A 25,189-nucleotide genomic window follows, 5' to 3' on the forward strand; every position below is an offset into this window, starting at 1 on the left:
ACCCAAAGAACACCATCCCCACTGTCAAGCATGGAGGTGGAAACATTATGTTTTGGGGGTGTTTCTCTGCTAAGGGCACAGGACTACTTCACCGCATCAATGGGAGAATAGATGGAGCCATGTACCATCAAATCCTGAGTGACAACCTCCTTCCCTCCACCAGGACATTAAAAATGGCTCGTGGCTGGGTCTTCCAGCACGACAATGACACGAAACATACAGCCAAGGCAACAAAGGAGTGGCTCAAAAAGAAGCACATTGGGGCGTGGCTAGCGCGCTGAACAAGATGGACGTGTGAAAGGAGAGCTCTCCAGAGGATTGTGAATATCCTACCCCATCTGCCTGTTTAACCACCAAGAACTCGCCCAGCATCTACCACCTAGCACTGCACAGACATCTTGTGCTGACGGAAGAGAAATCTCGCTGATCAAGTTGAGCAGGTGGGTGCAGCGGGCTGACCTAGATTTCGCGGGCAGAGGAAGCTGACGCGGGGAGCTCTTTCTGGCTAGCCAGCACCCTTCCCAACAGTACTACCTCCCGAGTACTTACCGGAGAAGGTATCCGGAACACTGCAGGCCCAACTACAATAGAGAGCAGGTAGGAACTAGCAGACGCCGACACGAGGCGTAGGCCCAAAGCCTTAACCGCACCGGAACTCTTAGCTGGAACCAAACAGGCGGGCCCTAGCTGCGGAGGCCTGAGAGGGAAGCTAGACCGCGACCTCGATTCCATCCCCTGTACAGTTCCGGAGAACACGAGCTGCATAACAGCGGACAGTGAGTACACCTTATCTGCCAACGATTGTAACCTGAGCAGTAGTTAAATCGGTTCCACACTTAGGGCCCGTAGAAGAATTGAGACCGGGAGCTAAATTTGTAGCTGATTTCCATTGCAAAGTGACGGTGCGCTTACTGTATCTTTTCTGGGCATAGCTCAAATTTTTACTGAGGATTCTCACGGCCTCTATTACATTTACCGTCAAACCACAATAGCTGAGGTCTTAGGCCTAATTTTTTGTCTTGAACAAGGTGATTTCTTGACACTGGCTGGGCACAGTTCAAACTTGTGCTGAGGTCCCTTACAGCCTCTACAACTCTCACCTTTCACTTTACCTGGTTGGGGTCTGTGGCCCAATTTTTTACTTATCTGGAACTGTTTGCTAAATGGTACCAACCTAAACGACGAAACTAGGGAGGGGAGATCTATTTAAGAACACAGAACGTAAAATTCCAAACACTTGGACCGCAGATCAGAGCTTTGACATGGTCAGAGGCCATAAATCTGAAAGCTGGGACACCCCCAAAACAAAGAAAACGGGTCAAGCTGAGATGGATAAATTCCTGAATAAACGGGACTCTACATTAAAGAAAGACAGCCATAAAAGTGGGCAAGTTCCCTCTCAAATACCTGACCAGAGAGACTCATCTGATGATACTTCAGAAAACGATACCCAAAAGGGCACTAGCTCCATAAATATTTCAAAGGCGACCATGCAAAAAATTATTGAAAACCACCTCAAACAAGTTATGAAAGAATTGGTAGAATTTAAGCAGGAAGTGAGGCACATGCACAAAAGGGTCGAGGTGCTAGAAGAGACTCAAGCCAAAATGCTAACTCACAGTACAGCAACGACCACCACGATAGCTAACTGCCAGATTCATTTGAACAGCATACTGTCATATGTTGAAGACCAAGACAACAGGGGACGGAGAAATAACCTGAGGCTGAAAGGGATTCCGGAAACGGTTATGCCATCTGATGTATTAACGACAGTATCAAACATGCTACAAATCCTATTGCCAAAGGTCTTAGGCCTAATTTTTTGTCTTGAACAAGGTGATTTCTTGACACTGGCTGGGCACAGTTCAAACTTGTGCTGAGGTCCCTTACAGCCTCTACAACTCTCACCTTTCACTTTACCTGGTTGGGGTCTGTGGCCCAATTTTTTACTTATCTGGAACTGTTTGCTAAATGGTACCAACCTAAACGACGAAACTAGGGAGGGGAGATCTATTTAAGAACACAGAACGTAAAATTCCAAACACTTGGACCGCAGATCAGAGCTTTGACATGGTCAGAGGCCATAAATCTGAAAGCTGGGACACCCCCAAAACAAAGAAAAAGGGTCAAGCTGAGATGGATAAATTCCTGAATAAACGGGACTCTACATTAAAGAAAGACAGCCATAAAAGTGGGCAAGTTCCCTCTCAAATACCTGACCAGAGAGACTCATCTGATGATACTTCAGAAAACGATACCCAAAAGGGCACTAGCTCCATAAATATTTCAAAGGCGACCATGCAAAAAATTATTGAAAACCACCTCAAACAAGTTATGAAAGAATTGGTAGAATTTAAGCAGGAAGTGAGGCACATGCACAAAAGGGTCGAGGTGCTAGAAGAGACTCAAGCCAAAATGCTAACTCACAGTACAGCAACGACCACCACGATAGCTAACTGCCAGATTCATTTGAACAGCATACTGTCATATGTTGAAGACCAAGACAACAGGGGACGGAGAAATAACCTGAGGCTGAAAGGGATTCCGGAAACGGTTATGCCATCTGATGTATTAACGACAGTATCAAACATGCTACAAATCCTATTGCCAAACGACGCAGCGGAGGCTCTAGTGATAGAAAGAGCTCACAGGGCCATGAGACCGAAACCAAAAGAAGGCGATCCCCCCAGAGATGTGATTTGTCGCCTACTAAACTCTACACACAGAGACCTAATTCTCCGGAAAGCGAGAGAATCTCACATGCTGTCACACAACGGCTTTGACTACACAATATTCCAGGACATCTCCCCGGTCACCCTGAACAAGAGGCGCCAACTCAAACCGCTGACCGAAGCTCTCCGAGCCAAAGGCATTCCATACCGCTGGCTGTTCCCCTTTGGGATTGCTTTCACGTTTGCTGGGACCATGCACACCATCAGATGCCCGGATGATTTGACCCCCCTATATGAAGGCCTGGGAATGGATCCTCAAAGGCTTCTGTCCTGGCTTCAAATAGTCGATGTAGCACCACTCCCGAGGCTTCCACATCTACCCAGAAATTTAATACAGGCCGGAACAAAAGGAAATCAAAGCCGAAAGAGACTCTCAACACAAGCAGAAGAGGAGCCAGAGGAACCTTCTTGAAGAGGTCTGGATGACCTATTGAAAAGACACTTTGTTATTATTTTGTTCCTGATTGTTTCCCGAAACTATCTAGTCAGATGAGTATTGCCACATTAATGTCTCATTTTCTATATAGCAAATTTGAATGTTCTGTATATTATGCATAACTTACGTTTTCCCCTAACCGGGTTTCTCATACAGAGTAACTTAATTGCATTAATAGGACACTATTTTGAGATACCTTTGCTATAATACTTGATAATTTGTAAAATTACATTTTCACAGCACCAAGCTAGAGCAGACTTAAATTACGAATGTCGGATATAAACATAACCACATGGAACGTGAAAGGGATGAACTCCCCTACTAAAAGGTCTAGACTTCTTCAGGTATTGAGATCACAGAAAACGGAGGTTGCAATATTTCAAGAAACGCATTTTATCAAAAAGAAGACACCCCAGTTATCCACCTCATACTTTAGCAAATGGTACCACTCTCAGCATCCTGAGTTGAAAAAATGTGGAGTGTCTATAGCCTTTAAAAAATCTGTACCCTTCACATTTCTCTCTCAATTATCTGACCCAGACGGTAGATTTCTATTTGTTAAGGGATTAATAGCTAACACACCTGTAACGATAGCAGGCATATATGGTCAAGTGGCTGGTATCCACGCTACAAAAACTAAAATTATTTCAAGCTGGGGTATGTATCATGGGGGGGGGGATCTAAATGTGACGCTAGAACCGTCCTTGGATTCATCTAAGGGCGGATCTCAGCAATCTTTCCGGAGCCTCAGACTACTGTATAAGACACTCTCGGATATACAGTTGAGAGATGTCTGGCGTTCATTTCATCCAACGAGTAGAGACTACACACATTTTTCGGCACCACACCAATCCTACCGTCTAGACTACTTGTTCATTAAGGCGTCACAGCTATCTATGGTGTCTAAAATAGAAATAGGGCAGATTGTAGTGTCAGACCATGCACCGGTGGTGATGGAGTTAAAGATAGAGTCAATGCCCAAGACGGCATATACTTGGAGGTTGAACGAAACGCTACTGAAATCTCCAACTCATAAGCAGAAAATCACAGGCACTCTACACAACTATTTCACAGAAAATGTAGATGAAAATGTCTCCATGACAACTACATGGGAGGCTCATAAAGCAGTGGTCAGAGGCGAATTTATATCATTAGGGGCTCATGTAAAAAAAGCCCATAGGCAAGAGGTAGATGATACATTGAGGAAAATTGTACTACTAGAAGGCCAACACAAACGATCTTTAGCGATCCAGACCCAAAAAGAATTGACCACACAGCGGGAACATCTCAAACAGACTCTAAATTTAAGAGCCTCCAAAGCGTATTTGAACTCCAAACATGTAATGTACATTCATGGGAATAGGGGCTCAAAGCTCATGGCCCTCATGGTAAAAAAAAGACAAGAGCAAGCTTACATTAAAACTATTAAGATGAATAATGGGGGTGACTCTTCAGACACTAAAGACATTGCTCATCAATTTAAATCATACTATGAGACGTTGTACAATATCAGGGAATTGGAGTCTGGGGAACAGTTCACAAAACGGGGAGAGGCGATGGATACATTCCTAAGAAACTTGAATCTGCCATCTTTGAGTGACAGTCAGAGAGGGGTGTTATCAGAGTCCTTCTCTCTCTCAGAAGTAAAAGACGCCTTAAAAGACATGCCCATGGGAAAGAGTCCAGGCCCAGATGGTCTTCCGGCAGTTTACTACAAGACCTTTAGCGATTTACTATTACCACATATGGTGTCAGCATTCAATTCCGTATATGCAGGTAGTGGCTTTCCGAGACAGACTTTAGAAGCGCATATCACTATAATTCCGAAAGCGGATAAAGATCTGACTATTTGTGGCAGCTACAGGCCCATCTCGCTGTTGAATGTTGACATTAAAGTTTATGCTAAGATTTTGGCGAACAGGTTGAAGTTGCTGCTACCAGAACTGATTAATCCGGAACAAGGAGGGTTTGTGGCGGGAAGAGAAGGTAAAGATAACACGATGAGGGTCTTACATCTGATTCAATTAGCGCATAAACGCGGATTCCCCCTAACATTGCTCTCCACGGACGCAGAGAAAGCGTTTGATCGAGTAGATTGGACCTTCATGGTTAAAACGCTTCAGAAGTTTGGCCTACCAGATATGTTGATAACACATATTATGGCACTGTATACATGTCCTTTTGCGCAGGTACGAGTCAATGGCACCTTATCCCCTACATTCAAAATCTCAAATGGCACGAGACAGGGTTGCCCGCTATCACCTCTCTTATTTGTTTTAACGATTGAGACCCTGATTCAACATATTCGGCAAAATACTCAGATCAAAGAGATAGAGATAGGGGGACAGATGCATCTGACGGCTTCCTTTGCAGACGACCTTTTGATTTTAACCTTGAACCCTCAGACATCATTCCCACTGCTAGCTGAAGTGTTTGCCACTTTTGAGACACTATCCAACTTCAAAATTAACCCGGATAAATCAGTAGCTCTCAACATAACATGTTCTGAAGAGGTGGTAGCGGGAGCCAAGTTATCGTCCCCATTTCAATGGTCAGCACGATCTATTAAATACCTAGGGCTACAGATTGCTGCCTTCCCGGACTCCTGGTTCCTCCTTAATTATAAGCCTCTGCTTTCCCAAATTGACAACATACTCACTAATTGGAAAATTCCATTCATCTCCTGGCTAGGTAGATGCAACCTAATTAAGATGATGATAATCCCCAAAATAACTTATTTAATGCAAACCATGCCAATATTCCTTCCGCAGCATTATTTTCATAGTCTTAATGCAAGGCTACTGAGCTATATCTGGGATAAGAAAGGCCACAGGTTAGCACACAAAACTTTAACTAGGCCAAAGACCTTGGGAGGTCTCAATTTCACAGACATACAAACCTTTTACCAAGCAATTCACTTAAGTAGGCTTTTAGACTGGTATGGTGTCTCACGGCCCAAACTATATGTAAAGATAGAAGAAGAAATGAGTGGGGGATCCTTGACTCAATTGTTGCTACGCTCCGTATTACCCTGCCCAAAAGGGGTGGTAAATAACTTGCTTACGAAAGCTACTCTGGCGGTCTGGAAGAAATTGTATCTCAGAGAGGACATAGGCCCCACTCCATCGCCCCTGATACACTTGGGGGACATGAGAGGGCTCAAAGATATCAGTGGGAAAACTTGTCGGTTGAGCAGTATAGGGTTGGATGAAATAGCCTTGGGAGATGTAGTACAGAATGGGGACTTCCCCTCAATGGAGACATTCAGAACAAAGTTTGCGCACATACGACTGCATTACTTAGACTATATGCAATTGCTTTCAAACTACAATTTTCTACTGGAACAGGGATATATCACAAGGCTGCTGACATGGTTCGAATCACTACTGTCCACATCGACACCAATCTTAAAAGCGATCTCCTTAATATACAAAAAATTGGTCTCCACAGAAGAGCAGAATCCCTTGCCATATATTGCCTCTTGGGAGAAGGAACTACAAACTAAGTTCTCACATACAGAAATTAAGCAAATTTATAAGTCTAGTTGTGGCCCTTCTAGATGCATTAATTTACAAGAGACCTCCTACAAATTAGTTAGCAGATGGTATAAAACTCCAGAACTACTACACCGTATAGAACCCACTATATCACCCTTATGCTGGAGATGTAACCAACAGATAGGCTCATACACGCACATCTGGTGGACATGCAAACTGATAATGCCCTTCTGGAAGGAAGTACAAAATATACTTACACTGGTATGTCCGACTGCCCCACCATTGACGCTTAACTACCTACTCCTAAATTTACCTCCAGAATATGCACCACACAGTCCCAGAGGAGAATTGTGGCCACTAATGGTGCTTGCAGCAAAGGCAATGATACCACTGAATTGGCGGAAGGCGTCGCCTCCATCTATCACACATTGGTTAAATAAGGTAGCACAGATAGCTAGACTGGAAGAAATGAGCTACTTAGCATATAGAAATGTAAGCAAATATTATAGGATATGGAAGCCGTGGTTGGATTTCATGGAGGATGAGGGTGGTTACATGTATCATGCACAAAATAGGCCCTTAACAAGATACCAGGGTTGGTCTATGATCTCATATACAGTAACACACTATGACACTGCACACTCATATACCTGGAATTAGGAAGACAGGCTGAACAGCCTATGGATAGTGCACCTAGGGCTCATGGTCCGTGTGGTTAAGGGACTGGAAGATTGAGAATTTGGTTTTTGAATTTTTGAAAATGTTTGAAAATATATGTAACTAAAGACAATAAGACATGTATTACTATTTACTTGAGATTTATCATAAATGTATAATGCGTTTTGTTTGAATTGAAAAATATGTAAAATCAATAAAAAGAGTTTTGATTTTAAAAAAAAGAAGCACATTAAGGTCATGGAGTGGCCTAGCCAGTCTCCAGACCTTAATCCCATCGAAAATTTATGGAGGGAGCTGAAGATCCGAGTTGCCAAGCGACAGCCTCAAAATCTTAATGATTTACAGATGATCTGCAAAGAGCAGTGGGCCAAAATTCCATCTAACATGTGTGCAAACCTCATCATCAACTACTAAAAACGTCTGACTGCTGTGCTTGCCAACAAGGGTTTTGCCACCAAGTATTAAGTCTTGTTTGCCAAAGGGATCAAATACTTATTTCTCTGTGCACAATGCAAATAAATATATATAATTTTGACTATGTGATTTTCTGTTTTTTTTTTAAATATAATCTATCTCTCACTGGTAAAATTAACCTAGCCTAAAAATTCTAGACTGTTCATGTCTTTGACAGTGGGCAAACTTACAAAATCAGCAAGGGATCAAATACTTATTTCCTTCACTGTATATATATATAAAAAAATTGCGCTTAATAAATATCTTGACAATTAAATAAAAGGACGTCTGTGCAAAGGTCTAGCCTGTCATATATATATATATAAAAAAATTTTTTTGAACATATAATGTAATACATGGGAAATGTGATAATACATATGTTGTAATACATTCGTTTCCTAAACATTCACCCCCTTAAAAAAAAGACAAAATAACTGCTGGGTTGTAGCTACTTGATTAAGAAAATGCATTCAAAAATATTGTGCAGATTTACTATTCAAAACGCGCCAAAATTCTGGATTAAATTGAGACAGAATTCTGTGTACATGCCGTGCGCCATATTTGTTAACAGTTTTAGACACGTTTTTTGACATACTCGACAAGTGGGCATGGTTTAGCGGGGAAGGATGTGGTCTAGCATAAAAGGCATGGCTTAATATGTAACACTGCGCACCAAATATGCACCAGAATTTTGGCGCAAAAAACTGGTACAAAGAAAGCCAACCTTGATCTGGCATGAGAAAGAGAAAAGTGTATAGCATTGCGCCAAATTTATCATACAGCATGCACCACTTTGATGAATTTGGCGCATTTTCTGACTACCTTGTATGTTTGCTCTGTCTAAAACTTAAACAGCTTAGTAAATCTATACCATTGTTCTCAGCTTGTATGCCATAATTTTGAAGGCAACTTGTGTATTTGTCCAGATTAGTGTCAAAACAGTTTATCCTACTGGTTGACCTGCCCTATACTAAGCTTATTTACTAACTACTCAATTAAATGTTCCGAAATCCAGTAGCCAATCAGCGATCATTTCCCTCAGCATCTGATTGGCTGTTGTTATTTAATACTGGTATATACATAATAACTGTATACTCACATTCAGATACTGATATAAAACGTTGTAATTTTGTGCAGGTAACAGAGACCGAGAACGGTTCGTTTCCAGACAAGGGAAGTGCATGTATATCAACAGATGGACAGATTTGTATACAGAATAAGGTGTCGTTTTAGAGTTATGGCATGATATGTGTATCTGTCATATAACAATAAACTGAAATATGGGGCTGTGACAATGTTTTTGATGGCTGTCTGCTGTGACACGTGAGGAAGGGAATGATGAGGTTAATGCACAAATCCCTATACACAGCCGCATGAATACTGATTGTAAATGTCACCATAATGTGCGTTATTTATGCACAGTCCCCAGCATTTACAATTAGTGCAAGATAACATTTAACTTAGAATGCCATCTATCAATAAAATCTTCATTAAATTAATTACTTCAGGCAATGTTTTTTCCTGGTAAACAGGCATATAGTCGCATGATATTATTATAAATAGCTAATTATACATTTCGGGCTTGTGTAATAACTTTCATAGCTTGGTGTGGTATAAACTGTCAAGCCTCATGCTCACCTTTCCTATAAATCTGGGAATACAGTTTTTTTATATTACAGGAAAATATTAATATTCAATATGTCACCAAAGCATCATCAAGTTCTGTAGATAGGCAGTGTTAGGCCTCATGCACACAACGTCCATTACAGTCCGCACACTATCCATTTTATGGGCCGCATTTGCGGTCTGGGCTTCTTAAAGTCAATGCACATCTTGAGTGTACACGGTTCGTGATTGCGGATGGCCCGCGGGTGACACGCCACAGGCCGTCTGTGCCATAATCACCGACCGTGCACTTGGCTACGTTCGCGTGCATGAGGGAGTTTATTGGGCCCACTGGAGGAAATAATAGAACCCACCCTTCATCTTTACAGAACACATGTGTGTATATACTTTTAATTAAATGTTCTTGTTATCATAGCACACACAGGAGATATCATCAATTTCTGAATCAATTGATAAGAAATACACCTTAGTGGCAAGTGTTTGGCTCCAAACTCAGATTCAAATGTGGTTGTCTTCTACTGGACCTTTGGGGCCCATTGTTGTGTGAGATCTTGGGCCCACCAGAGGATCCTGATACTCTAGTGGGCCAGTCTGACCCTACAGACAGTTTACACATCGCTCTACTCATCTATCTTTGTTGCAGAGGGTTGCACTATAGTATAATTATGTTACATCCAGTGCCTTGGTACCATACTACTACTACTACCACTACCACTACCACTACTACCACCACCACCACCACTACTACTACTACTACTACTACTACTACTACTACTACTACTACTACTACTACTACTACTACTACTACTACTGATATTACTTCTACTACTACTACTACTACTACTACTACTACTACTACTACTACCACCACTACCACTACTACCACCACCACTACTACTACTACTACTACTACTACTACTACTGATATTACTTCTACTACTACTACTACTACTACTACTACTACTACTACCACTACTACTACTACTACTACCACTACTACTACTACTACTGATATTACTTCTACTACTACTACTACTACTACTACTACCACTACTACTACTACTTCTACTTCTACTACTACTACTACTACTACTACTACTACTACTACTACTACTACTACTACTACTACCACTACTACTACTACTTCTACTACTACTACTATTACTATTACTACTTCTACTACTACTACCACTACCACTACCACTACTACCACCACCACTACTACTACTACTACTACTACTACTACTACTACTACTACTACTACTACTACGCAGAGGTTTCTTTAGACAATGATTAAAGAACAATTTCCTCTGAAGTAAAAGATATTAGTAAATTTAAATCTACCATTATAACTCTAAGTTGTCAATCTATAAGGCCATCTGCCTAGTTGTGTAACATCCGTCTGACTCGCTGATATCTTCTAAGACTGTATTCAAGTTGGATACAGTCCTAGAAGACATTAGAATGTCAAACTTGCGATTCAACCCATAAAATAAAAAAAATAGCATACTCACCCTCCCCTGGTCTTCTGTAGCGACAAGTCTCTGTCGGCCTTCTGAGACTACATTGTTTTGTCCCATGTGACTGCTGCAGCCTGTAATTAGCTGCTGTGGTCCCTGCCGGTCTACGGAGATTACATTGTTTTGTCCCATGTGACCACTGCATCCAATCACAGGCTGCAGCAGTGTCACATGGGACAACTCTATGTCATCTCAGGAGGCAGGGAAGGGATGCGTCACTACGGGTAAATCAGGGGAGGGTGAGTATGTATTTTTTTAATCTCCTCCTCTCCTCTCTTTCTTAATTCTCTAATCTGTGAAATGGCGGCCGTATCATGGAATACAAAACTTTTGGGAAATTTGGACCGAATTCAATTTGTGTCGAATTGGCTCGCTCATCTCTAATGATAACCCTTGTGTGAACTGCAATGTTAGCCATATTGGTTGCCAACCAGCTTTCTCTGAAGCAGATATAATTCAGAACAAACAAATATCATTTTTAAAAACTTGAAAGAAAGGAAAAAGAACTTCGGATACAGTCACACGGTTCAGACATTATGGTCATCGGGAGTGTTAGAAACGTTCTGCTGAAGGTTTGCCACAGATGTATGCAACAGTTTGCCTATACAGCTAGAAAATTCTAGCAGTGACTCCAATAAAAAAAAAAAAAAAACAACGTATACCGCGAGGTATATGCCTTATATGCAGTTGAAAAGTGTAGTTGACAGTAGCCAGTAAGAGGGTGAACCATTTAAGATGTACTCAACTTTGCGAAATATGGTTAAAGACCTGGAATTCACACGCCTAAAATAATATGGTTTGTTTGCTAATGAACTTTCCTGACTGTATTTTTTTACATGTTATGTAAGATTTAGACTCTAAATTATTCATTTGGGTGTTTTTTTTTCTTTTGTATTTTTGTAATATGTGAAGAAAACTTTTCAATACATTTTTTTTTTTTAAATAAAGAAATAAAAAAGAGAAGTGTAGTTGACTATGCTTTTTAGTACAGTTGAGGCAAAGGTATAATGACACATACTGTCCAAACAGATTCCAAAAGGACACACGTTTGGCTAATAATCTATGACCACGTCGGAGGATTTCCCAGTGTGCAGGCTGAACGTCGTGTAGCCTTATACTTACAGATGATTTTTTGATTATTGGAGGAATGCTGTATACATGTTCACCTGTCCAACCACAACGTTTTCCAGGTAATGGTTTTGAAATGTTGGAAATCATTCATTTATAGTAAGTCTGAAGAACTTCAAGTATCAATTCATCCACCTACTTTTTCCTTCTATAAGACGGCATGAAATGCTAACAAATCTGCTGTTCATGTGATTTGTTCTGGGAAACATCCTGTACATGTCATATTCATCTACAGCCTCGGAGATCAATCTATGCTGCTTCCTTATCAAGCTACTTTCCTATCAATAATGAATGGGTTAACAACACAAGGCTGCTTCTTCTCTCTGTCCCGGGAGCTGGTTTAACATCTGGAAGAAGATAAAAAAAAAAAGTTCTTGAATTCATTTTTCACCATCTCTGGCAAAAACTTTTTCCTCTTCCGTCTGGAGAGAATTTAGTAAAGACTAGTTACATATGGAGAGCAAGGTTTTGTTGTAATGAATTGCACGCAGGCCTGACATATAGTCACACGCGTGCTGTACTGTCTGAGGTTCTACTAAGCCCAAAGTCTTACATCGCCACAGTCGCCCTATTTATCATCTACAAACAGAAATTTGAGGATAAAACAGCAGCAGACTGAACATATGCCTCTTCCTTCACATTTCATGGAACTTAACATTGGTTCATGGCTATTATATTTATAGACTTGAAAATTCTGTACTATTCTGAAAGCAGACATAATGAACCTGACCTGAAACAGCTGACAATGAAATTTTCTACCTGAAACAATGAGAGATCGAATTACCTGCCAACATATCATACAAATCTGGATGCTTGTCATTGTAATGACCAAGTGGCCATAAAGTGACACAATGCTAACCATTATTACATGGAAGACACAGGAAGATAAAAATATTAGCCCCATAAGATCTAATATGGCTGACAGGAAGTAGCTTCTTCTCATCAGAAACTAAAGATAGGTAATGTATAAAGCAAGAATAACTAAGCACCCTTTTACACGAGTAGATCCCTGCCCAGTAATGTGCCCCGATCGACAATAATGACATGTTGATCTGCGCTCGTTATTTCCATTTATATCAAGCAATGATTGTGGCTATATAGGGACAAACGATCATTAATACAATCGTTTGCCCCATACAGTTTGAATATTGTCGGCAGCACATCGCCTATTTACACGGGGAGATGCGCCTCCAAATACATGGTAATTTTTAAGGCGGCATAACAGATCCGACCAATCGACAAACGAGTGTTTTGCTGCCATATTTACACTGGCCAATGATTGGGAACGAGCATTTGTATGAGCGCTCGTTCGCCCAATCATCGGCCCGTGTAAAGGGGTCTTAAGGTTACAAGAGCAATCCTGCCCATAGGTACTGCACATAAGGATTTAAGAGCGCAGTACCATTTATAACTTCAGTATGGCGGTGTGCTGTAAATGATATCTGAATACTTTTCCACTAATGTCATGGCTCTTTAATTTTCGTATATCTATAAATGAAATTAATTACAATCTATCCAGCCACCACATTATCACACACACACACACACACACACACACACACACACACACACACACACACACACACACACACACACACACACACACACACACACACACACACACACACACAAACGATAACCTAGCCTGGATATATATCCCCTGTGTGGGAGGAGGAAAGCCCCCAAATGTCACTTTATTAGCACCGCTTCATTACATTGGGAAATAGTGGACCTAGTCTGGACATAGGAAACTATAATAAGGACACACTCATACTGTTCTATATGTGCAGTCACCTAATTCAATAAAACCAATAATTATCATACACTAAAGATGTACAGTAGATGATATCATATTCACTATTAATGTTCCTAGAACATGAAATTATGAATGTGTTGTTCATAGTAAGATACTGTATCTTCACCACCGGCGGCCGATGGAACCCATTTACTTTAATGTGTTCCATCGGCTTCCTGTCGGGGTGTTCGTAGTTTTACCGGAGCTTAATCTCGGCCGGATCCACGACGGAGGCCCCTAACAGAGCCTCCAACTCAGATGTGAATGAGGCCTAAGTTACCACTTTTTTCAGAACCAGCGCCACACCTGTCCATGGGCTGTGTTTTGTATTGCAGCTTAGTTCCATTGAAGTGAATGGGGCTGAGTTGCAATACCACAAATAACCTATAGACAGGTGTAGCCATGCTTTTCTTATCATGTACAACCCTTTTAATTCACATTCTCCTGCATCTTACTGTACACAAACAGATCAGCAGGGCAGAAAACACAGACTTTTCCGGAAAAAAACATTTTCCATATTTTCTTAAAATCCAAATTCAAAAATGTGAAATCCTTGCTTATTGCTAATTATATGAATTTTTTTATGATACACATGAGTTTTCCACATTCACTTCCCAATGTTACACCGATGCTTAAATAAACCCCATCAAACTGCAACTCTGCTCATGAATATTATTGCCTGGACTTTATATGGCACGAAGAATTCCCCAGCTCTAGATGGAGCAGACATTAATCAAGTGAATCATTGCATTATAGGTGCATTGTCCATAACCCTTTATCTCAGCCCCTGGGCTCCTCATTACAGAAAGCGCTATTATCTTGGCATATAATTCTGCTATTCCTTCTCTAAACCATTTCATTAACTCTCATTCTGATGCATGTCATATATTAGATAAGTCACTTTATCATGTAATACACTTCAGTACACCCTGTTACGCTGTAATTGTTAGTGCCACAGAGCAGGAAAGGACAAACTGGTCGGGCCAGTGGCCGCTTTATCTGTGCAACATTTGTGTGCCCTGCTTTGGGACACGGGAATGTAGCATTTCACAATTTTTTTTTTTAATATCACCTGGTGCCATAAAGGGTCTTCTCTAAGCCCCTCGGTGGTTGGGGAACCTGCAGAGTATATTTATCAAGCTGTGCTAAGCCAAACACATGCAGCACAAAGACCAGCCCTTCCATGGCCCCCGTGATTAATTGTGTTAAAATGTGGACATTTTCATGCATTTATCGTGACTGTGGGAAGAAAAGAACCTTATTATAATATGTAAATTATTTGTATAATGACCTTAATGCAGAGCTGTAGGTGATATGGAATCGGCACCATTATATTATTTTATTTATCACTCTTGTGCTAATTGCTGGACATTTACTAGACATATGGAAATATATTGTGATAGGTGAAGGGGCCTCTACACAGTATTTTTAATGATGGCTATAACGGTGTCATAAAAAAGATATTGTGTAAATGTAGTAGTATTTTATTAGATCAGTAATAAAATGTATTCTTTTGATGGCTGCACAGAAATAATGAGAGTATAAGCAGTGATTAAAGTGACGCGGATCTAAAGCTGTTCTTCATAGAAAGCCTGATGTGTTGTATATTGTCAATTAATAAATGGATGCAGAACATCTATAGAGATATAATATATCAATTGTGGTTAAGGTTTCTGTGCTTAAAGTATTTAATTTTTCCTAAGCATATTTTATTTAAGATCCACTCAGATTTCATCTCATATATTTTATTTTCATACCGGTTTTATGCGAAACATATGCAAATTAGTGTTGTCTGGGGTAACTTTACTAGAAAGCAAATATTTTTTTAATCCACTTGAAAATAGAAAATGCCTGGCATCTATCTTATGGGTATTCTTATGTTTATTTCATAGCGCACTAGAGTATCAGTGTTCATGTCCTCTCAGGGACGCAATAGCAGTTTTATCATCATCTCAAAGAATATAATGTTCAAAAGGGCAAATATAGTGTTCAAAAGGGCACACATAGAGGAAAAGGGGGTCACATGGCAGCGATCAAAATCCCCCTTATGGTGCTGGGTATTGCAAACCAGGACTAAACATTGTGCCAATTCCCCCCTCCATTATTTGATAACATTGCAGAGCTTATGGAAAAGGTATTTTTTATGTTACAGGTTTTCAACACCCAATAGCAAAGGGTTTGGGACCAGCATTCACTGGGGCCTCTGTTTCCAGGAATTTCTAAGATGTAACCCTAGTTGGTGGCGGGCATTAAACATCAATTTATTTAATACCAATTGCCAAAAAGGCAAAAAAATTGCTCTATTCCTGTTCTACTTCCAAAAATATTTGTGGGGGGCATGGGCATTGACTAAATGTTTTTAATCACCCACCACATGATACCCTACTGACTATAACACAGATTAGGACGTGAACCTCTGTCGCTTCTTAATCATAAGTGTAAATTATATATAAAAAATACTTTGGTCTATTATAAAACATAACTTTTGTTTAGTGATTCCTCAAACAAGCCACAAACAAGGGTTAAAAACCTGACATTAACCTATCTCTAACATCTAGTTAGCAAAGATAATAAATCACCCAGCCTTAATAGAATAGAGATATGTTCCCCTATATAATTTACACTTATGATTAAGAAGTGACTGCAGTTCACGTCCTAATCTATGTTATAGTCAGTAGGGTATCATGTGGTAATTAAAAACATTTAGTCAATGCCCCCCCCCCAAATTAAATTTTTGGCAATTGATATCAAATTCATCTTTGTCCCCGGGGGCCCAATGGGAGGCACATGGTCTGCTTCTATGGTAAATATACCCTTGTCCAGACTGGTTGTCACTTCCCTTGCCCCCCACTAGCTTCCATATGCACAGAAAAAGTCATGTTACATGAGCTTCATCCGGGATGGGAAACTTTGAGAATGGTCTTTAGAAATGATGCATTGAAACCTAAAGTATAATATAAATAATATAAAAGATAATATAAATGTAATTCTCTATCATCATTGGTATTCAACAATAGTATACGTAAAGGGTAACTACACATTTGACAAACTTCTGACATGTCATAGTGACATGTCAGTAGTTTGGATTGGTGGGGGTCCGAGCACTGAGACCCCCCACCAATCACTGAAACGAAGCTGCAGAAGCACCCATGTGAGCGCTCAGCCACTTTGTTTCTGTTCGGCTTTTTCCAGAAATCAATGTATCGGAGTACGGGCTCAATAGAAAGTCTTAGAGCCCGTACTTTGATACATCGGCTTTCCAGAAAAACCCAAACAGAAACGAAGTGGCTGAGCGCTCACATGGGTGCTTCTGCCGCTTAATTTCAGCGATTGGTGGGGGGTCTCAGTGCTCGGACCCCCACCAATCAAAACTTTGATTGTCGAACGTTTGTTGAACGTTTAGTTACACTTTAAGGCCGGATTGAGACGAGCGTGTGTGTTTTGCGCGCGCAAAAGGTCCGTGTGTCATCAGCATATGATGTGTGGCTGCGTGATTTTCACGCAGCCGGCATCATTATGACACTCTGTTTTTATGTTTGCAAACAGAAAAGCACGTGGTGATCGAGGGCCGCAAAGTTTTTACCTGAAGCAAGGCAACTTCTTTTCTGAATGCCTGACTAGGATAGACCTTCTAAGGGTATGTTCACACGCACTGTTCTCAGACGTAATTCGGGTGTTTTACGCCTCGAATTACGCCTGAAAAATGGCTCCATTACACCTACAAACATCTGCCCTGTGCTTTCAATGGGTTTTACGATGTTCTGTTCCCACGAGGTGTTATTTTACGGGTCGCTGTCAAAAGACGGCGCGTAAAAATACGCCCGCGAAAAAGAAGTGCATGTCACTTCTTGGGACGTTTTTGGAGCCGTTTTTCATTGACTTAATTGAAAACCAGCTCCAATAACGACCGTAAAATACACAGCAAAAAACGCGAGTTGTTACAAAAACGTCTGAAAATCAGGAGCTGTTTTCGCCTGAAAACAGCTCCGTAATTTCAGACGTATTTTGCTAAGCCGTGTGAACATACCCTAAAACTTCTTCTAGTTAACAGAGATCTCTCAAGAGAATGGAAAGTAGGTGTACACCTTCAGTTGAAGTTTGAAGTGACCCTGACTAATAATCGGGCATTTTGACACTTGGCAGAAGGTTGGTATGCCAGAGGGTACGAGTGGCTGGCCTGCGTCCCAAACCTTTTATTTAATTGAACGCTAAATTTTTGTTCAACTTTTAATAAAGCAGCCATGGGCAGCAGGCATTGCAATGACAGTCTGTGAAGATGTGCTATGTGAGTTGTGGCACTAATAACACACATGACAACACACAATAATGGTTTAATAGATGGAAATCGCAGATTCTTGAATAAAGTCATTGCAGTTTTATGGGGAAATTATGTAAAAAAAAAATATATATATATGCTGCAAACTCCATATTTATGAAGGACTACTGGCTCTTTTACTGAATCATCCTGCTTTTGTTGTTATTGTCAATAAAAAGAGTAGTACATTTCTAATGACAAGTGCAACTCCATCTATCTACATTCGGCAAGTTAGCGAAAAGTAGGGAACAGATGGAAGGGAGTATGACCGCAGGATCAGACTACACATGGTCTGTTTGTAGTCTGTAATTAAACTAAGCAAGAAAAAAAATAATACTAATACTAAATAAATACCTATCAATGCATACCACAATCCATATAATAGTCCATCGCATATAATGCAATATATCTTTATTAAAACAAAATATTTTTCTTTAGACAGCAACTGTCTCAGTAAAAACAATTAAAATACATAAAAACCAAAACAAGGCGGTGGTTGAGGACCAAGGTATAAGGCTGTGTTCACACGACCTATTTTCACGTGTAAACGAGGCGTATTATGCCTCGATTTACGCCTGAAAATACGGCTCCAATACGTCGGCAAACATCTGCCCATTCATTTGAATGGGTTTGCCGACGTACTGTGCCGACGACCTGTCATTTACGCGTCGTCGTTTGACAGCTGTCAAACGACGACGCGTAAAATGACTGCCTCGTCAAAGAAGCGCAGGACACTTCTTTGAAACATAATTTGAGCCGTTTTTCATTGAAGTCAATGAAGAACAACTCAAGATTACGAGCGTCAAAGATGCCTCGCCAAATGCAAGGAGGAGCTTTTACGTCTGAAACGACGCAGCTGTTTTCTCCTGAAAACAGTCTGTCTTTTCAGACGTAAAAGCCTCTCATCGTGTGCACATACCCTAAACGCTAATAAGTTACACAAATCCAAAATACATATGCTGGAAGGTAAAAAGTACTAAGACAAAACAGACCAAATTCCCTAGTGGGTAAATATATAGATACAGGTTAAGCCCTAAATAAGGCACAAAAAGCACAAGATAACAATATAAACAATTCAATCAATGATAATACCATTAGTAAAGCATATATAGCCTAAAAGTGCCAACACAGGGACATAGTGTTGCCCCAGCAACTACTAACCCATCATAGGACAAGTTCCAAAAACACCTCTAAGGACCACCTCCTCAGTCTGTAACCATGGAAGCACATCGGTCTGCATAGGAGCTGAAGACAAGAAACAGTCGATTTTCAATGAAATCTTTACATTTATTTTTTTTTAGATGTATTGGTGCACTACAAAAAGGGTTGCAAAGTTGAAGATACCCTTCAAGTAAGAACTATTAAGGCCCTGTTCACACAGAGATTTTTGCCGGATTTTTTTTAAGTGGTTTTGCACCACAGGCGTTTTTTGCAGCTTTTTTTTTTTACCTCTTTCTTTAATAGGCAAGCAGTTATTTGCCATAAAACGCGTAAAAAAATGCGTAAAAAAAGCTGCGGCCGTTCGTGACATTTTTCCCAATTGATTTAAATGGAGTTTATAAGGCGGAAAACGCCTCAAGATAGGGCATGTCGCTTCTTTTTCCCACGAGCGTTTTTTCTGCTCGCAGGAAAAAAACGCCTCCACCTCCCATTGAAATCAATGGGAAGCAATCTCTGAAGTTTTTGGCCGCAGTTTCCGCCGCGGTTTCCGGATGCAAAAACTGCGTCAAAGAACTCAGTGTGAACAGGGCCGTACATGTGACATATTTTGATGCCATGGATTTAGACGCAATAAATCTGCTGCAAAATTTGCATGTTTACATGCAGATTTTGATGCAGATTTGCCACGGAATACTGCGGATTTCAAAGGGGAAAATCTCCAGCAATTCTACAACGAAAACATATGTAAAACCCGCAGATACTGCAGCGGATTCATGCGTAAAAAATCTGTGGCATAAAATTACGCCACATGTTAATCTGCCCTTATTCCAACTGCCGCTTAGCTGCTTCAGGCTTGTTAATCTTTATTAGTGAAATATATAGTACCCATGGCTCTCTGGAGTTAGGCCAGGTTCACTTGGTGTTGTTTTTTTAAACGTTTTTGTAGCATTTTTGAAACACTGACAAAAAACGCATTTTAAAAAACACATACGTTTTTATAATATCCGTGCATTTTTATAAAGCGTTTCAGCTGTAATGGTTTTTAGTTTAATTGCCATAGGCTTACAACTGCATTGCTTTGTGGATATTTAAAAAACATGCGTTTTTTTAAAAAAATACATGTTTTTTTTAGATGCGTTTTTTGCCAAAATGCGCAAAAATTGTGGAAAAATGCACAATGTGAATCCAGCCTTAGGGTATGTTCACACTCTAAACAAAAAAACACTGTAAAATACGGAGCTGTTTTCTAGGGAAAACAGCCACTGATTTTCAGCCATTTTTTATGCATCAGGTGTTTTTTGCGGCGTTTTCTTACGGGCGTTTTTGGAGCTGTTTTTCTATCGACCCAATGAAAAACAGCTCCAAAAACGCCCGTAAAAAAATGCAGCAAAAAACACCTGATGCATAAAAAACAGCTGAAGATCAGAGGCTGTTTTCCCTTCTAAAACTTCTGGTGATGGCCTTAAGGTAAGGCCACACGGTGCGGCCACGTTGCGTTTATGTTGCGTTTTTAAGCTGCAGCAAGTCATTTTTCAATAGAAGTCAATGGTGAAATGTTTCTTATGGACAGACTGCGGCTATTATATTACAATGTGATTTTTGTGCAGTTAACTGCATCTTCATAATATCCGACCGCATGCAGTTAATGACCGCGCTGCCAATGTTGTTGCTGAACTGCTTGCGGTTTTGCTAACAGTTCTGCAATGCCTTGTAATGAACTATATACAGGAAGCACCTAACAAACTTCAACACGGGGGAAAACAATGTCCATTAATTATTTCCTTTAAAAACGCAATAGAACTGCAGCGTTAGGCATCATTTACACGAGCGTAATATACGCGCGTGCGACGTGCGTGCTTTTCACGGGTGTCGTACGCACCTATATTACTCTATGGGGCAGTGCAGACAGTCCGTGGGTTTTGCGCCGCGTGAGTGCGCTGCGTAAAACTCACGTCATGTTCTATATTTCAGCGTTTTTCGCGCATCACGCACCCATTGAAGTCAATGGGTGCGTGAAAACCACGCAGGTCGCACGGAAGCACTTCCGTGCGAACTGCGTGGTTCGCGCAACAGCTGTCAAACTCTGAATGTAAACAGAAAAGCACAACGTGCTTTTCTGTTTACAAACATCCAAACGGAGTGTCATAATGATGGCGGCTGCGAGAAAATCACGCAGTCGCGCATCATACACTGATGACACACGCAGCTGTTAAGTGCCTTTTGCGCACGCAAAACGGCTCGTTTTTTGCGCGCGCAAAACGCACACGCTCGTGTAAATCAGGCCTTACAGAGACAAAAAACGCAGGCAGTTGACAGCATGCGGTTTTCAAACGCAACAAAACTGCAACAAAACCGCGTCAATGACGCACCGTGTGGCCTTACCCTTAAATCATGAAGTCATTTACTTCAATTTGCATGCAGCTGTTTCAAAATTGCCAAAATTCATTAAGACCACAGCTCTGGCTATGAAAACTATGGTAGGATAGTGAATCTACCCTTGAACATCTTTTTGTTTTATTTCATCTAAAGTTCAACATTCTGCACTGAATAATATCTTAAAATATCTTAATAGCAGTCCGTGCTCTGTTACTCTGACCCAAATCCCCTGCACAGACATAGAGGGAATTTATTAACGACTTTACGTCACTTTTGTGGTGTTAAAAAGCTGCACATTATGGTGTGTGTCATATTTGTGCAATAATTTGCATAATTTTGCCATTTTACGCTTCTCTCACCACTTTTCAAAACTGGCGAGAAAAAATGGCAGCCTTTAGCGGGAGGAGCGTGGACTCCCATGGACTGACAGATTTACTATAATTTACAGTGCAAATCTACACCTGCTCATAGCAATTTTCTAGCCCATGGACAGGTACAGAGGCACCAAATTTATTAAGAGGCATGCACTATTTAATAAACTTGACACATTTTATTCCAGCGCAGTTAAGTTTAAGACTGACATATGAAACACGTCTTAATAAATTCCCCCCATAGAGTTAAATGACAACATCTTATCTGCCTGCAGCTACCACTAGGGGGAGCTTATGACATACCAGAATACTGTTAATACATTGAACTCAATTATAAAACAGTATGCAGTAAGCTCCTAAGCTCCTTCTAGTGGTGGAAGCAGGCAGAACAAATTATTTGATGAAATGTCCTATGATTTTTTTATTAGTAGGACATTTCACCTGTATGCTGTATTAATGGAGCCCTGACCAGTGACAATGTTTGGTATATTTGTTTTGAAATAGATGACATTACTTAGAAAGATACATTCAGAAGTGTTTGTGTGCTATAAATGAATGCACGTGGTTGCGACAATAGATACTTAATAATGTAATCACTATTTTTCAGCCTTGTGGAAGGCAATGTTATGAATCTTAGAACTATTGCATTTTGTTACCTCGGGGCTAATATCATGTCACCCAGCTTATGTGATTTACTTCTGTATTTTCCAGTAAACAGACTAATCAAGTTCAAGTTTATTGCTATCTCCACAATAAAACACTGGAAATCGAAGTGTGGAAGTACTGAGACGAAAAGCATACACTTATATATACTACTATGCAGAGGCGTATCTAGGTTCTCCGGCACCTGGGGCAAAGATTCAGTTTGGAGCCCCCCGAACCTCTTTCCTGAGATCTTCTTTCCCCTCTCCATGTTTGTTTTCTCTACCAATCAATGAGGTGACATTTTTTTTTCAACATTTTTTTTTATGTAACTCGAGCATAAAAACATTTGTACATTTTATATACACTACAGTTCAAAAGTTTGGGGTCACCCAGACAATTTTGTGTTTTCCATGAAAACTCACTCTTATATTTATCAAATGAGTAGCAAAATTAGTAGAAAATATAGTCAAGACATTGACAAGGTTAGAAATAATGATTTTTATTTGAAATAATAATTTTCTCCTTCAAACTTTGCTTTCGTCAAAGAATACTCCATTTGCAGCAATTACAGCATTGCAGACCTTTGGCATTCTAGCTGTTAATTTGCTGAGGTAATCGGGAGAAATTTCACCCCATGCTTCCAGAAGCCCCTCCGACAAGTTGGATTGGCTTGATGGGCACTTCTTGCGTACCATACGGTCAAGCTGCTCCCACAACAGCTCTATGGGGTTGAGATCTGGTGACTGCGCTGGCCACTCCATTAGAGATAGAATACCAGCTGCCTGCTTCTTCCCTAAATAGTTCTTGCATAATTTGGAGGTGTGCTTTGGGTCATTGTCCTGTTGTAGGATGAAATTGGCTCCAATCAAGCGCTGTCCACAAGGTATGGCATGGCGTTGCAAAATGGAGTAATAGCCTTCCTTATTCAAAATCCCTTTTACCTTGTACAAATCTCCCACTTTACCAGCACCAAAGCAACCCCAGACCATCACATTACCTCCACCATGCTTGACAGATGGCGTCAGACACTCTTGCAGCATCTTTTCAGTTGTTCTGCGTCTCACAAATGTTCTTCTGTGTGATCCAAACACCACAAACTTCGATTCGTCTGTCCATAACACTTTTTTCCAATCTTCCTCTGTCCAATGTCTGTGCGCGTTTGCCCATATTAATCTTTTCCTTTTATTAGCCAGTCTCAGATATGGCTTTTTCTTTGCCACTCTGCCTTGAAGGCCAGCATCCCGGAGTCGCCTCTTCACTGTAGACGTTGACACTGGCGTTTTGCGGGTACTATTTAATGAAGCTGCCAGTTGAGGACCTGTGAGGCGTCTATTTCTCAAACTAGAGACTCTAATGTACTTGTCTTGTTGCTCAGTTGTGCAGCGGGGCCTCCCACTTCTCTTTCTACTCTGGTTAGAGCCTGTGTGTGCTGTCCTCTGAAGGGAGTAGTACACACCGTTGTAGGAAATCTTTAGTTTCTTGGCAATTTCTCACATGGAATAGCCTTCATTTCTAAGAACAAGAATAGACTGTCGCGTTTCACATTAAAGCTCTCTTTTTCTAGCCATTTGGAGAGTTTAATCGAACCCACAAATGTAATGCTCCAGATTCTCAACTAGCTCAAAGGAAGGTCAGTTTTATAGCTCCTCTAAACAGCAAAACTGTTTACAGCAGTGCTAACATAATTGCACAAGGGTTTTCAAGTGTTTTCTAATCATCCATTAGCCTTCTAACACAGTTAGCAAACACAATGTACCATTAGAACACTGGAGTGATGGTTGCTGGAAATGGGCCTCTATACACCTATGTAGATATTGCATTAAAAACCAGACGTTTGCAGCTAGAATAGTCATTTAGCACATTAACAATGTATAGAGTGTATTTCTGATTAATTTAATGTTATCTTCATTGAAAAAAATTGTGCTTTTCTTGCAAAAATAAGGAAATTTCTAAGTGACCCTAAACTTTTGAACGGTAGTGTATATAAAGCACCAGAACCAAGCTCATTACATATATACAGCATCAGCACCAAAATCAGTACATATATACAGCCCCAGAACCAAGCTCAGTACATAAATACAACACCAGAACCAAGATCAGTACATCAATATAACACCAGCACAAATACAGCTCAATTTAGTGCAACACCTGCCATATAGGTTTGCAATAAATTGTATACAGCTCCCAGCATGGCCCAAACAATAGTAAGGATATACTGGGAGATGCTGTTTCACAAAAAAATTATAACAAAATCATACCACCATCATCAAATCATACCACCATCATCTCGCTGCAGATCATACAGTGACTACAGTGCTGATTAGAGGCAGAATAAACATTTACATTAAGTGACTCACCGGTGATGTCTCAGATTCTAGTTCTTTTTCTCTTTTCTTCTCCATCCGGTTCAGACCTCTATGATGACTTCTCCCGGCCACAGCCCATTTCTGCAGTTT

This window comes from Rhinoderma darwinii, chromosome 2, assembly GCF_050947455.1.
Source record: "Rhinoderma darwinii isolate aRhiDar2 chromosome 2, aRhiDar2.hap1, whole genome shotgun sequence".
Classification (NCBI taxonomy): Eukaryota; Metazoa; Chordata; class Amphibia; order Anura; family Rhinodermatidae; genus Rhinoderma; species Rhinoderma darwinii.